The sequence below is a fragment of the Octopus bimaculoides genome, chromosome 19 (genome assembly GCF_046866305.1).
Source record: "Octopus bimaculoides isolate indiv1 chromosome 19, ASM4686630v1, whole genome shotgun sequence".
NCBI classification, from domain to species: Eukaryota; Metazoa; Mollusca; class Cephalopoda; order Octopoda; family Octopodidae; genus Octopus; species Octopus bimaculoides.
The window spans coordinates 30536732-30553614 of record NC_142946.1 but is presented as its reverse complement, the minus strand read 5'-3'; the positions used below and the strand labels follow the sequence as shown (position 1 = coordinate 30553614).

General features: G+C 37.5%; 1 protein-coding gene across 12 annotated transcripts in view; it reads left to right on the top strand.

The window, feature by feature from the left end:
* LOC106871878 (popeye domain-containing protein 1-B) overlaps positions 1-16883 on the top strand; it is a 527623-nt gene that overhangs the window by 415286 nt on the left and 95454 nt on the right. The gene's annotated exons all lie outside the window — the stretch shown is intronic.

Sequence of the window (16883 nt, the reverse complement as noted above, 5' to 3'; positions counted from 1 at the left end):
GTACTGTGTGTGTTTGGTCATGGTGTTATGTATCTAGGTTTCTGTGTATTACTGTTCCTGAACAGCTTGATACAAATCCCATATCATCAGCCACAGACAAAACATGAAACTCTTTCTAATGACAGTTACAGGGACATAACAGCAATTCTTGTTTTTCTTTCTTTTCCAGTAGCCCAGCTTTACAGATACACTCACAGACACATACTTGTACAAATGGTCTCCTTGTACTTCTTCATTGTCAAGGGCATTTCTGACTTTCAATCCATAACCTCTCTGATGATAATTTGGTCCTGTTGCAGATCTGCATGGTTTGAAGAACAGGTGACAGGCGAAAGTTGTAACTTATTGTGCACATCCAGCTGATTAGATCTGCACTTGTTGCCACTCTTCCATCACTATAGAACTTTCAGTAGATGGGATGACAAATGAGGTCACCATAAAGAGACATCTGAACATCATTATAATGAAATATGCTTGTGCAACATGAGTACCACCCTTGAGATGACCATGTTTTAGTAAATGATATCTGAGAAAGTGCCACTCCAGACTTAGTGTTGTGATTTAAAATAATATTTTAACTCAACCATTTAGCACAATGTTACCCATCTTTTTTCACTCTTACATTCCATATCTCAAGGAACCCCTACATAACAATAATTATACATCTTTATCATCTTTTTCTTTTTCTTTCATAAAATTAAAATTCATAAGAGATTAAATAAATATTAGAACTGTCTTTGAAAAATCTAGCAGTGCCAAGTCCATCAGATGCCACAAAAAGAATTTTAAAAATTGAGTCTTAACCAAAAACTCACTTAGACCAAATCCCCCTACAATTCTTTAGTAAGAGGTCATATTTCCTCTTGGGTTTCCATACTACCTACAGATCCTTAGATTTCCCTGCCTCAGGGAATATGCCATGCCTGTATAATAACACAAAATTGCTTTTGCATATAATTAGCTTATTTACCACCATTTCTCACAGAACCCAAGGGTACTTAGAAATCCCAACTGAGAAATGCTGTTTTTGTATATCTGTGACCATTCCATGGTCTCATATGTCTTCATGGAGATATCACAATTATTCTATGGTGACATAGATTGTGGAAGAAAGGTCAAGCTGGAATAAACTTCATCTGGTTCTCCAAGAAATTCAAGAACAAACTGTTTGGTTGTATCCTTATATTTTTGTCACTTTCAAATGTCTCTATCAAAAGATGAATGATTGACACATTCAGTGGATCATTTCATTTCCCATTGTCCTAAACACATCAAAGGAATCCTATGTATATTTAATCAGGTCAGTATTCAATCAACCTTCTCTGTTGTCATCTTTTATCTTTTAGTCTCTTTTACTTGTTTCAGATATTAGACTGCAGCCATGCTGGGGCATAGCACCACCTTGAAGAATTTTAGTCAAATGAATTGACCCCAGTACTTATTTTATAAAGCCTGTTATTTATTCTGTTGGTCGCTTTTACCAAATCAGTAAGTTACGGGACATAAACACACACACACACATATACATGTGTGTGTGTGTGCCTGCGTGTGTGTGTGTATGTCATCATCATCATCATCGTTTAATGTCCGCTTTCCATGCTAGCATGGGTTGGACGATTTGACTGAGGACTGGTGAACCAGGTGGCTACACCAGGCTCCAATCTGATTTAGCAGTTTCTACAGCTGGATGCCCTTCCCAAAGGCAACCATTCCAAGAGTGTAGTGGGTGCTTTTACATGCCACCGGCACGAAGGCCAGTCAGGCGGTACTGGCAATGGCCATGCTCGAAATGGTGTATTTTACGTGTCACCTCCACAGGAGCCAGTCCAGTGGCACTGGCAACGATCTTGCTTGAATGTCTTTTCACATGCCACCGGCACAAGTGCCAGGAAGGCGAGGTTCATAACGATCACGATCAAATGGTGCTATTTATGTGCCACCGGCACGGAAAACAGACAGCTGGTGTTCTGGCAACGATCACACTCGGACAGTGCTCTTAGTGCTCCACTGGTACAGGTGCCATCATGATTTCGTTTTCGCTTGCCCCAACAGGTCTTCGCAAGCCGAGTTTAGCGTTCAATGAAAGAGATGTTGGTATGGGTGCCAGTCATCGAATTTAGTTCGATTTCGATTTCACATGCCTCAACAGGTCTTCGCAAGCGGAGTTTAGTGTCCAATGAAGGAATGGTACGCATAAGTGGGCTGGCTACATCCCTGGCAGAGGCCTTGGATTTTGGTCTCACTTCTCTTGCCGGGTCTTCTCACATACAGCATATTTCCAAAGGTCTTGGTCACAAGTCATTGTCTCGGTGAGGCCTAATGTTCGGGGATCATGCTTCACCACCTCATCCCAGGTCTTCCTGGACCTGCCTCTTCCAAGGGTTCCCTCAACCGCTAGGGTGTGGCACTTTTTCACACAGCTATCCTCATCCATTCTCACCACATGACCATACCAGTGCAATTGGCTCTCTTGCACACCACAACTGATGCGTCTTAGGTTCAACTTTTCTCTCAAGATACTTACACTCTGTCGGGTATGCACACTGACATTACTCATCCATCGGAGCATACTGGCTTCATTCCTTGCGAGCTTACACATGTCCTCAGCAGCCACAGCCCATGTTTCACTGCCATGTAGCATGGCTGTTCGTACACATGCGTCATACAGTCTGCATTTTACTCTGAATGAGAGGCCCTTTGTCGCCAGCAGAGGTAAGAGCTCTCTGAACTTTGCCCAAGCTATTCTTATTCTAGCAGCTACACTTTCTGCGCACCCTCCCCCACAACTAACTTGGTCACCCAGATAGTGGAAACTATCAGCTACATATATTTATATACGAGGAGGTACCCAAAAGAAACCAGAATTTTGCAATGTTATTTTGTCCACTTAGTTTTACAGGTTTACACTTTTACCACCTTCAAAGTATTCTCCATTTCAAGAAATGCATTGGTCCATTGTTTGAATCAGTCCTGGAACTCTTGTGAAGTGATGCCTTTTAATTCTTCCCTCGTTTTTTCTTCACTTCTTCCACATCTGCAAAACGTTTTCCTTTAAGGACTTTCCATTCAGGGGAACAAAAGAAAATCACAGGGAGCAAGATGGGTGAGTAGGGAGGTTGGGTAAGTGAGGGTCATGCCATTTCTGGTCAAAAACTGTCTCACACTCAAGGCGGTGTGTGCAGGCACATTGTCGTCATGATATGACCATTCTCCACTCTGCCAGAGGTCAAGGTGTTTTCATCTCACCACATCTTGTAAATGCTTCAGAACTGCCAAGTAAAACATCTGGTTAACAGTTTGACCAGGAGGAACAAATTCTGTGTGGATAATTCCTTTCACATTGATGAAACAAATCAGCATAATCTTGACATTGGACTTCACTTGATGTGGTTTTTTGGGGTGGGGTTACATTGAATGCTTCCATTGATTTGATTGCTACTTCATTTCCTGGTCGTAGCTGTAGCACCAGTGATCACCTTCAAAAAAAAAAAAAGGTCCAGATCAACTTTCAACTATTCTTCCAGATCATGACATGCATTCACTCATGACTGCTTTTGATCTTTTGTGAGAAAGTAAGGCACAAATTTTGCTGAAACTCTTTTCACTTGCATTTCCTTGCTCAAAATTCGTTGGCAGGAGCTCCAGAACACACCAGTCATATCAAAAAGTTTGTCAGTTGCTCAGCGATGGGCTTCCAAGATCAGTTCATGAATTTTCCTGATGTCTTCATTCATTCGAGAGGTCACCCTGAACGAGGTTCATCTTCAAACAACAAATGATCATTCCTAAAGTGTGAAACCACTCGTAAACTACTGTTCTGCTCATGGTAGTGTGCTTGTAAGCTGTTTGAAACATGACAACTGTTTTGACTGCCGTTTTCCCCAGCAGAAAACAGAATTTCACAGAAGCATGCTGTTCCATCATTTCAGTCATTGCAAAAATCAACGAACAGGGGAGAAGCACTGCAAAACAAAGATGCACCACTTGGCAGTACAGATTCATGCTACAATGCTGGTTGGCAGACTGATGTCTAAGGGTTGCACCAAGTGGGTTCTAGTGGCAGAAGCCTGAACTGCTACGGGGTTTCCCACAGAGAATGTTTCCAGTTACTTTTAGGTACTTTCTCATGTGTATATACACACACACACACACACACACACACACACACACACACACACACACACACACACACACACACACACACACACACACACACACACATATATATACATACATATATACAGGGCACATAAGATATTTGAGAACAGATTTATGTTTATAAAAAACAGATATATAATAACAGATAATAATATTATTTATCAAAAAATGCTAGGAGGATAAAAATAAACCTTCTTTTCTATAATGTTATTCAATAAAGCCACCTTCAGCTTCAACAACTGCTTCTATATGAGATCTAAATCATCTACATGCTTAAATCAAGTGGTCCTGGTTCATTTTGGACATTTCTCTGATTATGCCAGCTTTCAAAGAATCTTTGGTGTTATGGGCACGTTCATTGACCTCTCTCAACAATGCTCCACATGTAATAGCCCAATGGATTGAGATCTGGGGAATTAGGAGGCCAAATGTTAGGGGTTATATGATCATTAAAATTTTCAGCCAACCATTCCTGTGTTACTAGAGCCATGTGTGATAGTGCAGAGTCTTACTGAAACACATATGACCTTCCATTGCATAAACTGTCTATTCAGGGATTAACAAATATATCCAGGACCTCAATGTAGGCGGCAGAGTTAACTCTAAGGCCTTGTGGAAAGAAGTAAGGAAGCATCACATGCCCTTCATTGCTGACAACCCCTAAAACCATGAAAGTTGCAGGAAATTATGCATGCATAACACTTGGAACTTCATAAAGGTCTGCACATAACCATTTGTCATTTCTTCTGTTATCTTTTTGATCTTGGTCGAAGTTTTTCTCGTTTGAGAAAAACTAAATCAAATCTAATGGATTTTTCAGTTTGTTTAAGAGCCTTTTAGATCTGATGTAGTGATTTTCTTTTGCCTTTTTTGACAAATTGACATTTCCTCATCATATATAACTTATATCTGATGACTTCATGGACAACAGTGAAGGGGAGAAAAAGGTAATTAGAGAAAAGGATGTGGGAGAAAACAGTATAGAGTAGAGTTGCACCAAAAAGAAAAACTTACTTGGAAATGGATGTATGGCATTCAATCAAATAATAATTCCCAAATTTGACCCTCCATAAATCCTTCACTGTTCTCTATCGCTCTCTCTCTCTCTCTCTCTCTCTCTCTCTCTCTCTCCCTCTTTCTCTTTTTCTCTCTCTTGTTGCTCACACATGACCATTGTCCATCTTCCTTTTCCTTCAGAACTGTCCTAAGGACTGGACGTATTCTATCTCTCTCTCTTCTATCTTTCTTTCTTTTCAAAGAAAATATTTCTCTAGCGTTCGCTATTTTACCCTCGTTCTGGTCTAACACTTTCCATGTTTGTTTTCGTTCAGTTTCCTTGTATGTCTCCTCTGTCCTGTTTTTGTTCCCAACTTTGACCCTCCATAAATCCAAAATTCTATTTTGGTACTGATAGGAGCAACTGTCTTCGAAAACTCATATTATCATTCAGTGCTCAAAATGAGGAGTAGATAGACAGCCGATAACTGATGAAGGGACATTCTTTGTGTTACTTCTCCTGTTTTCCATTTGTTTCTCCCGTTTGCGTATTGAACTCATTTGTTTTTGTATTTCATGTCGTTAACTGTCGGTGACGTCCTGTACCCATATATGCATGTGTGTGTATATATATATTACATTATTATTTGATTGAATGCCATGCATCCATTTCCAAGTAAGTTTATATATATATATATGCATATATATATATATGTATATATATATATATATATATATATATATATATATATATATATATATATATATACATGTATATATATATATATATATATATACATTAATATATATATACATATAAATCTATATATATATACATCTATACATATACATCTATATATATACGCACACACACACACACATATATATACACATATGTATATATGTGTGCACGTATATATGTAATGTGAGATAATAGTTTCACTATGTGTATGTTATATACATAGTGAAAGTATTAAAACTGAAACTATTATCTCACATTACAACAGAGATCTTATTGTTTCACTTTTGACACGTAATACTGAGACAGTCTACTAGATTACTAAGGGCTTGCATTAAGCAAGAAGTTGAAATTTTTTCAGCCCATGACACTCCATGGAACATTATTAGATGTATATATGTATACATATTTTTGCTAAGACTGGATCCGCTGATAATGTCCCTCTTCCCTCCACTTCAGTTATGATAGACAATACACCATACCATAGTAATCGCTACACTAAACTCGGTGTTTTACCATCCAGGACATAAGCCTATATTGAAATATGGCTGCAAGCCCTTTTCTAACTATACTTCTCATGAAAATCTCTGCATTTTGAATAATTTTGAAAGTAATCAAGAATTTAGATAGTAAAATAATTCACTTTTTATAATTAAGCTGGTATTGGAACATAACAAAAGGTTCTTAAATTAATTATGATAAAGGTTTACACTTCCTAACACTTTAAAATAGTTTAGAAATTATAGCTAGCCACTCATTTTTCTTCTTTTTTTAATTGCTCTTTATTACTTCGAAGAAATCCTTTCTGTTTTAGTTTTGATCACTATTTTCTTTATTGGACCATGTATTTGTAAATATATATATACAAATAAGAAGTATTTGATGAACACAACATGTTTAAAAAATATTCATATATATTTATTAAAGCTGGTTGAAAAAGAAATCTATCATATTATTCCAAGTAATCAGCTTTTGTTTCTGTAGTTCTAGTTCATTTCTTTTTCTTCAGAGGAAAAGTAATTCCATTGAGAGACAATAATTTTAAAATTGCAATGGCATGGATCTATTCATTTTGTAAATTTTTAAGTCATTCAAGAGTTCCATTTTAAATTAAAGCCAGAAGCTACTTGGCACAAACAGCATTTCCTATTCAATTTTAAACTATTACAGTCTTTCCTAATATTAACTTTCCTGCTACAAGATATTCTTTATCACAATTTCAATTGTAAAACAAAAAATAGCTGTTCATTCCTCTCCCATTGCCATTTTATTGTAAAAAAAAGAGATTAAATTATAAGTGAAAATGAATTCTTAGAGTAATAATTATAGAATCAGTTTATAGAAGAGAAAATATTGTTATACTTGTGTAAAGCATCAAATAAGCTATTGGCAAATCAGTTGTGAAAATAACAAATTGACTGGGCAGATTTGAACAATAATGCTTTCTTAACTTGAATCACTATTTTTATTGCTTATTCTCACACGTTTCCATGAGAACTAACTGTACATAGAACCAACTTTATATGTGTGCAATGCTAATCAATTTCCTCTACAGATGTTTGTGTTTGCATACGCTGCAATACAACCATGGAAACCCAGTAGTGAATGATCTAGTTGCCTTCATATATATATGTATATATATATATATATATATATATATAGAGAGAGAGAGAGAGAGAGACAGACAGACAGACAGACAGACAGACAGACAAATACACACATCTATAATTATGCATATATATCTTTCTACTTAGATAGATAGGTACTAGGTATCTATCTATCTATCTTTCTGTCTCTGTGTGTGTGTGTCTGTATATATATCTATTTTAGGAAGTTAATTGTTATGGCTAGTCATAGCGTGACCGTTGGTTCACACCTATAAAGCACTTAACCATATAGGCAACTCATCAAACTCAAAGTGCTTCTTTTGCGGACATATGAACTGATGATGATGATGATGATGACGACAATGGTGTGTGTGTGTGTGTTTGTGTGTGTGCATGTGTCTGTGTGTGTATGTGTGTGCGTGTGTGTGTGTGTGAGTCATTATTCAATTTTATTTCAAGATTTCTTGCCAATAGAGAAAGAGTCAGTTTCTAACCTAGATCCAAGCCTCCTTCATTGGAATTTCAGCATCAACAACAGGGTATTTTTAGTTTGGTGTATGTATATATGTATGTATGTATGTATGTATGTATGTATGTATATGTATGTATGTGTGTAGATTTGCATGTTTTGTTTTATGTATGTATTCGCATGCAAAAGTTTAGAGAGCTCTTACCCCTGCTGGCGACAAAGGGACTCTCACTCAGAGTAAAAGGCAGACTGTATGACGCATGCGTACGAACAACCATGCTACATGGCAGTGAAACATGGGCTGTAACTGCTGAGGACATACGTAAGCTCGCAAGGAATGAAGCCAGTATGCTCCGTTGGATGTGTAATGTCAATGTGAATACCCGTCAGAGTGTAAGTATCTTGAGAGAAAAGCTGAACATTAGAAGCATCAGTTGTGGTGTGCAAGAGAGACGATTGCGCTGGTATGGACATGTGGTGAGAATGGAGGAGGATAGCTGCGTGAAAAAGTGCCACACCCTAACAGTTGAGGGAACCCGTGGAAGAGGTAGGCCCAGGAAGACCTGGGCTGAGGTGGTGAGGCAAGACCTTCGTACATTGGGCCTCACCGAGGCGATGACTACGGACCGAGACCTTTGGAAATGTACTGTGCGTGAGAAGACCCGGCAAGCCAAGTAAGATCATTGCCAGTGCCCCTGGACTGGTTCTTGTGCGGGTGGCACATGAGATGCACCATTTTGAGCGTGGCCGTTGCCAGTACCGCATGGAAAGCGGACGTTAAACGATGATGATGATGATGATGATTGTTCCATATCTAGACAAGTTCATATATATATTTAAATGATAAACTTCCGGAAAGTTTTACAGATTTTTATAGTTCCAGTGATAGATTGGATCTATAGCCTTCGGATTAGCTTTCTGCTATCTGGTTTTGAGAAGCCTAATTTCTCAAGATTGCTATTTAGGCAGTCTATTACATATCGCTTCTTAGCACACATTCATGCCTGCACCTGTATATACATACATATGATATATATATATATATATATATATATATAAAACACAATAATATAATTATCAAATGCAGGATAATGCTAATAATATACCATGAACAGGATAAACTACTCATATTTTGAAGAAAACTGTGTTGGCGGCATATATATCATCATCATCATCATCGTTTAACGTCCGCTTTCCATGCTAGCATGGGTTGGACGATTTGACTGAGGACTGGTGAAACCGGATGGCAACACCAGGCTCCAGTCTAATTTGGCAGAGTTTCTACAGCTGGATGCCCTTCCTAACGCCAACCACTCAGAGAGTGTAGTGGGTGCTTTTACGTGTCACCCGCACGAAAACGGCCACGCTCGAAATGGTGTCTTTTATGTGCCACCCGCACAAGTCAGTCCAGGGGCACTGGCAACAATCTTACTTGGCTTGCCGGGTCTTCTCATTTACAGCACATTTCCAAAGGTCTCGGTCAGTAGTCATCGCCTCGGTGAGGCCCAATGTACGAAGGTCTTGCCTCACCACCTCAGCCCAGGTCTTCCTGGGCCTACCTCTTCCACGGGTTCCCTCAACTGTTAGGGTGTGGCACTTTTTTACGCAGCTATCCTCATCCATTCTCACCACATATCCATACCAACGCAATCGTCTCTCTTGCACACCACAACTGATGCTTCTAATGTTCAGCTTTTCTCTCAAGATACTTACACTCTGACGGGTATTCACATTGACATTACACATCCAATGGAGCATACTGGCTTCATTCCTTGCGAGCTTACGTATGTCCTCAGCAGTTACAGCCCATGTTTCACTGCCATGTAGCATGGCTGTTCGTACGCATGCGTCATACGGTCTGCCTTTTACTCTGAGTGAGAGTCCCTTTGTCGCCAGCAGGGGTAAGAGCTCTCTAAACTTTGCCCAGGCTATTCTTATTCTAGCAGCTACACTTTCAGCGCACCCACCCCCACTACTAACTTGGTCGCCCAGATAGCGGAAGCTATCGACTACCTCTAGTTTTTCACCCTGGAATGAGATAGAAGTTGTTTCCTGTTTGTTTACAGTCTTTATTGCACCTGAACATCTGCCACAAACAAAAACTAACTTGCTAGTTAACCTGCCTTTGATATTGCTGCACCTCTTATGTGTCCATAGCTTGCACCGGGTACATCTTATAGAGTTACTACCAACTCCTTTTCTACATACTGAGCAGGGCCATCTACCTGAAGGGGTTTGTGTTTTATCTACCTTCCTACTTATTAGGATTTTGGTTTTAGCTAGGTTGACTCTAAGGCCCTTCAATTCTAGACCTTGCTTCCACACCTGAAACTTCTCCTCTAGTTCTGATAGTGACTCCGCAATTAGGGCAAGGTCATCAGCATAGAGGAGCTCCCAGGGGCAACCTGTCTTGAACTCCTCTGTGATTGCCTGGAGGACTATGATAAATAAGAGGGGGCTGAGGACATACATACATATATATATACATGAATATATATATACCTACATAAATATATATACATATATATATATATATATATATATATATATATATATATATATATATATATATATATATATATATATATACATATATATATGCATATAATTTTAAAATAGGAGAAAATCTTTATAAGAATTTATCAAATAGTTAGCATGAAAAACCTCATATGTCTCTTTAATATACATTTCGTTCACCGCATGCAGTTCTCAGGTTACAGCCATAAAGAAAAAATCAGGGTATACAAAGGAGCTATGAAGAAGTTTGAAACAATCAAACGTAACGATAGGAATGGGATTTGCCCACTCTATGGGAGCAAATCATGGAACACCATTGAAAGGATTAAGAAGAAAATAGGGAAGGCCAGCTCATCGTATGATAGCCACAAATACCAGAGCGTCATGTTCGTCGACACCACCCCTAGAGGCAAACTGGCGTACCGCTTTAGAAGGGCCCTAGACAAACTTAAGCTAAGAATTAAGGTTGTTGAAAGGCCAGGCAACCCTATCAAATCCCTTATCAGTAGAACATACCCTTTTAGTAGAACCCCCTGTACTGATAGGAACTGTACTGTATGTAGATTTAGCCCACAAACGAACTGTAAAACCAGAAATGTGGTCTATAGTATAAGATGTACAGAGGGACGATGCAGTAACAAGACAACGACATATGTAGGCAAAACAGCAAGGAGCATAGGGGAGCGGGCAAATGAACATTGGAGAGAACTTAAGGAAGGGAAGAGCTCATCAGTTCTGTACCAGCACGCTGAGCAAAAACATGGAGGCTCACTCAACAACATAGAAATTAAAATCTTATCCACACATAGCAGAGATGCAGCACTTAGACAAATTACAGAAGCTACACACATAATAGAAGATAAACCTAGCCTGAATAGGAAACTAGAATGGAACACTAACACACCCCTCACAAACCACAACATATGACAATACGTTCCCCATAAACCAATAACAATATGAACAAAATATAATACAATACATAGATAAACAAATGGAATTAAATATTACATACGTTAACAAAATTTAATTAAATACAAAAAGAAGTAGATATAAACACATGAACAAATAAATAAATAAAAACAAAAACAAACGAACATGTATTAACAGAGGATATAGATAATACAGGCACTCCTCATAAACACACATGCACTTACAAAAACATAGACACATTGAAGGATATGCATGCGTAGACACATACAATAGGAATACAAAATACAAAATGGCTGATAGTTAGCAAGGTGAGACACACATAAGAAAGAAGAAAGCAAAGGACCACTGATGAGGTCACAGAAGTGTGACGAAAGAACTCTGGCCGAAATATGTTTAATGTAATGTAATGTAATATAAAGCTGAAGCAAATTAACACCAAATATACAGTGCGTGTGTTATTATTGGCTAAACTGGCAATATGACCATCCCCAAGTACAACAACATAATATATATATATATATATATATATATATATATATATATATATATATATATAATAATACAAAAAATATATATGCATGTATACACACATATATGTATATACTTTCATCTACATGTGTATATAGATGTATATCAGGGTACAGGACGTTAGAATAATGAACTACAGACAACGGAACGAACACATAGGAAAACAGAAAGTCACTTGGAATTATTCATCAGCTGCCTCTATTCTAACTCGACATTTCAAAGATAAGGCAGGACGTACTCTAGAATAGTCTCTTCCTGAGTAGTGGATCAACCAACTAAACAGAGGGTTCCAAGGTGGCAAACGTAAACCAAGACAGGAAAAATTGGACAGTGAAAACAACATAAAAAAGCCGTACGGCCAAACGCGAATCTGATGTAGAACGCTAGTAGTTCGTCTTGCCTTCACAGCTGCTGGAGTGAAAAGAAAGTTGACCACAGGTCACACAAGAGCAGAGAGGATGGTGGAGGGAGGAAGTGGAACAAGGAGGAAGAAACAGGAGTATGTATATATATATATATATATATATATATATATATATATATATATACATGTTTATATATATATATATATATAGTGTAGTATATTGCCACTTAAGTGTGGCTGACCCCTAGGGGTGGATGTTACTGTTGCTTTTAGCCCCAGGAGGACATCTCCTCCAGCTGGCTTATCGACACACGACTGTGTCGATAAGCCAGCTGGAGGAGATGTCCTCCTGGGGCTAAAAGCAACAGTAACATCCACCCCTAGGGGTCAGCCACACTTAAGTGGCAATATACTACACTTTATCGTGCAGTTACTGTTAATACTTCATTTAGAGAATTAACATTGCTATATATATATATATATATATATATATATATATATATACATGTTTATATATATATATATATATATATATATATATATATATATATATATATATATATATATATATATATATATATATACATGTTTATATATATATATATATATATATATATATATATATATATACATGTTTATATATATATATATATATATAAACATGTATATATGTATATGTATGTATGCATATATATATATGTGTGTGTGTGTATTAAAGAAAGTAAAAAATAAAACAAAAATAATAGTGTCCAGTAGTTGTTTCAGTGTGCTCACCACTGGAATTTCTGACCAAGAAAGTTGTACATCATCCCCTTCTATCTCTCACATACCCACTCCTTTCTCTCTTTTATTACTACCCCCATTGCCACCATCATGAACTCTCCCTAAATTTCTTTGTCTCTCTTTTTCTCCCTCCCCCTTCCCCCTCTCTCTCTCTCTTTTTGTCACTGTTCTCACCATCTCTCTGCCTACTATTACTCTCACCTGAGCATGCAGAAGTGTCATTGAATAGTGGGAGAGGGGTTCAAAGTGTGACATACTGACACACAGAAATCAGTTTTTGCATTGATAATGTTAGAAGGCGTTTAATTTTGAGGAAACTGTATTTCAAGTAAAGTGTATTTTATATGTGTGTGTGTGTGTTTGTGTACGCATATATTTATATATGTATATATTAAAGAAAGCAAAGGATAAAACAAAAATGACAGTGTCCGGTAGTGGTTTCAGTATGCTGACCACAGGAGTTTCTGTCCAAGAAAGTTATACATCACCTCCCTCTATCTCTCACATACTCACTCCTTTCTCTCATGAACACTACTACTTTTAATAAAACATCTTGAACTCTCCCTAAATTTCTTTGTCTCTCTTTTTCTCCCTGTCTGTCTGTCTGTCTGTCTCTCTCTCTCTCTCTTTTTCTCTCTCTCTCTCTCTCTCTCTCTCTCTCTCTCTATGTCTTCACCACTGCCCACATCGTCTGTATGCCTACTTTCACCCCAGCAGAAGAAAGTGTCATTGAATAGTGAGAGAGGGTGGGGTCAAAGTGTGACACACTGACAATGCATGTATGTGTATCTACTACATATGTGGAAATCTGTGGGTGTGTTTGTCTGTGGCATTGTTATTTAACTCCTCCTACATCACTTTATTGATTTTGATGAAACTTGACACGTGAGTAAAACTCATGTCTGGAAAACTAGTGACATAATAAGGCCCCTGTAAGGGATTCTAATATCTACTACATATAACTAATATATTATTTACATTATTTACTATTGACAGATATTTGTCCTCATCTTGTTTGTTGTTAACACAACGTTTCAGCTGATATACCCTCCAGCCTTCATCAGGTGTCTTGAGGAATTTTTGAACCTGGGTTCTCGTCACTACTTCCTCACTAAACCTTATCAATTCTACTTCAGTCATGCTTTTCAGGGTGAACCATCATCTGTTGTTGACAATTACCCCCTCCTGTCCATCAATGCCTGCTTTACTAAGCGGTGATGCATTCAGCTTCCAATAATGAGGCCCCTACTTATGATGCCTGTTTAGTTCAACTGTACAGATTACAAATTTGTGGTCTGTATAGTTCTTGATTTTAAACTGGTGGACAACCTATGCTATCTCTATCTATTAACCTGCAGTTATTATCTGGATGACCCAATGCAGTTTGTTCACATCCACATTAACACATTCAGAAAATCCAGTCAATACCTGTCAGAAAGTGAAGAAATGTCTGAGTAGGTTGGGGCAAATGCAGACACAAAGACACACACATAAATATATATATGTATGTGTGTGCGTATGTATGTATGTATGTATGATGGGCTTCTTTCCCTTTCCTTCTACCAAATCCACTCACAAGGCTTTGGATGGTCCAAGACTATAATAGAAGACACTTGCCCAAAGTGCCATGCAGTGGAACTGATCCCAGAACCATGTGGTTGAGAAGCAAGCTTCTTACCACACAGCCATGTCTGTAAAGTGGTGAATGTAGTATGCATGTAATTGTTCGGTTTTATTTCAAGATTTCTTGCCAATAGAGAAAGGGATGAAGAGATAGAATGACAAAGGGCAAAGGAGAATAAGTAGGAAGAGAGAGAGAGAGAGAGAGAGAGAGAGAGAGAGAGAGAGAGAGAGAGAGAGGGTGAGAAAATAAGAAAGCAACAGAAAGCAGAGAAGAATGAAAGAGGAGTGAAAAAAAAGAGAAGAGAACTAGTAAGTCAGGGAAAATAGCAGAGGTCATGGTACCAATGTTTGAGAATGTGTGTGTTCGTAGTGAAGTGTAGTTAAATGTGCAATGTTTTCATTTGTATAAAGGTTAAATAGCATCTATTGTGTTTCAAAGAACATAAAGTTCATGTATCTCAGTGTTCAACAGTCATTCTTGCAATATATTACATGCTGCTAAGAGTGTAAATGTATATATATGTGTTTGCACCTATATATAGCAATATGTATGTATTCATTCATTCACTCACAATGCACAAACAATACACATACACACACACTCATACACCCTAGTAGTTAGGCTTGTACATATATGCTATATCATATGTTATGCGATGACATGTATGTATACAATTAGTATGTTGAATAGGGTGTATTTAGTGTGTAAATGTGGTATAAAGAAATGTGTAAAGCAGTAATAAGTTGAAGGTGTGTTTGTTGGTGTCAGATGAGATGGTGAGTGTAGTATGTCTCAATGCATGTATACATGTGAAGTGAGTAGTTATGCCAGTGCATGTATACATAAACACACAGACACATACATATATATGTGTGCATATGTGTATGTGTGTGCCTCTACTCCCAACTTCGTTTCCTCCAAAGACAACTCTCTTTAAAATGCATATGTTATGAAATTTTGCAGAAATACATTTTATGAGTGAAGATGATGATTAAGTTGATAAAATTTAGAAAACAAAAAATGCTGAAGTTACAGAATATAACAGTAGTAAATTCGAGTTAGAAACAATGATCCAATTTTTTTCTTTTAAATATACATATTTTCTAAATTTTATCAACATTATCATAATGTACATCTACAAAGACATTTTTCAGCAAAATTTCACTTAAAGACATACATTTCAAAGAGAGATATGAAGAAACAAGGCTGTAAATAGGGAGGAGGATCAGAAACTACTAAAAAAAAAATCATTAATTTTGTCAACATAATCATAATCTACGTCCTCAAAAACAAGTTTTATTTAAAAAATAATGCATTTTTCATAAAGTTATGAGGAAATAAAATTAGGGAGGAAGCACTAAACTCATAGAACAAATAAACAGTATGTTTTGTGGGGGTGGGGATCATCATCGTCATCATCATCATCATCAACATTTAACATCTATTTTCCATGCTAGCATGGGTTGGATGATTTGACAGGAGCTGGCAAGACAGAGAGCTAAACCAGGCTCCAGTTGCCTGTTTTGACATGTTTTCTGTGGTTGGATGCCTTTCCTAATGCCAATCCTTTTTCAGAGTGCACTGGATGCTTTTCATGTGGCACCAGCATGAATGCTTTTTGCATAACACCAGAACAGATGCTTTATATGTGGCACCTGCACAGGTGTTCATACATGGCACCAGTGCAGGTGCCAGTATGGGTGCTTTTTATGTGGTGCATGAATGGTGGTGGGGTGTCTGATATCAAACATTAACCTATTTTCATTCTTTTGTTTATATGTCTTTTCTAAAACAACCAGCACTGTGCTTTGTTAATTGGAATTGTCAAAGAAAAGCATTCCATCAAGGAAACAGCTGTCACTTGGAGTGTTGGGTGAATGTGTATGTGAACTTCCATCAATTAAAATCAACTTGTAGTGTTTTGTTTTCAATTTTTTTCTTTGTTTCATTTTTAATATAACTATGAAATTAAGAGAAATTATATTTCTCACAAATTTGAAACAAAAATTTGCATTGGTAAAAATGCCTGCTACTCCAGCCATTGCAAAGCCTTTCACTAAGTTCATTTCTTTCACTTTCCCCTCACCTAAGTTTGATTTCTCACTCACTCCTTTCCAGTTGTCACTTCAGTTTCCCTCTACTAGTGAGATCCTAAACAAAACCCATTG